Genomic DNA, 1,740 nt, shown 5'->3' on the forward strand with positions numbered 1-1,740 from the left:
ATTGATAATCATTTCTCTTTCTTCCTTAAGGTATCAAATTTAGGGGAAGATTAATTTTGTTTAAGTTACACAATAAGGAGTAGTACTTCTTTACACTCTTTATTTTTTTGTTATGTTTTCTAAATTTATTGTTTTACGATGTTTTGAATTATGCATCTTGTTTTTCTTTAATAAAAATTATGATAACTATTCTTTATTTGTTTTGCCTTATTTTTTTGGGTTATATTCAAGGGGAATTTCATATTAAGGGGGGAGAAATATTTTTAATCCTTCATAGTGCTTCTTAATAATGATAAAAAAAGGGAAGAAATATGTTTAAAAGGCTTAATATATTTATCTCTTGTCTACTAATAATTTTCTTTAAGTTATGTATGAGTTATAGATTAGTACATTTTACAAAATACTTTAAATCAAAGTAAATCAAAGAGTTTTTTATCATCATAAAAAAATGGGGAGATTATTAGCATAAAGTTGAAGACAAAAAGTTTTGATGATGTCTCAAAGTCAAGGTCTTAAGTGCTATTGTTGGAAGAAGATCTTCATGAAGACTTGTTTTGTGTTAAACCTTTTGTAATTTAGTAGATTTATGTATAGGATGTGATTTATCTTTGATTCTATGTATTGTTTGTTTTAGGTTGCGTTAAAATACGTTTTGAATCAGAAAACCCCATTTTATACTCAAGATAATCAATTATCAACATCTAATAATTAATTATCAATAATTAATTATGTCTTGCCATAATCGATTATGACGAGAAATTATGAGATTTTTTAACCAAATTTTTGTCCGTCGTGCATTCATTAAATGTAGAATCGATTACCATAAGTGAATAATCGATTAACACACGTTAATTAGCTAACAATGAATTTTTAGGTCCTTGAGTGAGATCTCTATAAATTGGATTGAGACTCTCATTCTAAAATGAAAAATATGTTTATTTCGAAAATCTTATCTCTTTAGCTGTGTGCTTTGATAAGTGTGTCCTAGAGTTTGTGTAACCCTTATGTTTTGGCTTTGAGAACTTGTTGTTGGCATAGAGCGAGAACTTTCACGGGAGTTGTGATTGAGTTTTGTTGATGTGGCTGAGTTGAAAGCTTGTCATCATTTTGTGAAGATTCAAAGGAGGTGTTCATCTTTCGTGAAACATTCGGAGGGCATGTTCATCCTTTTTGGGTTTCAGGCGTAGTGAGTTTTATCTCCTTGGGTAACAAGAGAAGTGTTCTGACCTTAAATTGTTTGATTTTCTTTGTGATTGTAACAGTTTGTTGGTTAGTGATAGTGAAACATTAATTGACATTTGAGATTAACAACTAGACATAGGATATGTGTGATCCCAACCAGTATAAAAATCACTTATGCAATTTTCTCTCTTCCTTACTCTTTAATTTGGTTAATTTGGTATTAAGGAACTGAATTTATATGAGAAAATTATTAAAGGTATTATTTGAAATAAGAAACCAATACACCTCCATTTTGGTTTGTTGTACACGTTAACTATTCCGCTGCACTGCTCTGACAGTTTTCCCTATTGATGTATGTATGGTTTGTTGGATTATCCCAATAGAGGGGTTAGATGCAAAAAAGATAAGAAAGTTATGATGCATTAAGTATGATGTGATAAGTATGTTTCACGTGGACTAGGGTTCAGGTATGTGTGTTTTCAATGCTTGAATCATGTCCAGGATATGTTTTGTTTTGACAATAATTGATTATCATTAGTGATAATTGATTATTTGTGT

The sequence above is a fragment of the Vigna angularis genome, chromosome 9 (assembly GCF_016808095.1).
Source record: "Vigna angularis cultivar LongXiaoDou No.4 chromosome 9, ASM1680809v1, whole genome shotgun sequence".
In the NCBI taxonomy this organism is placed as follows: Eukaryota; Viridiplantae; Streptophyta; class Magnoliopsida; order Fabales; family Fabaceae; genus Vigna; species Vigna angularis.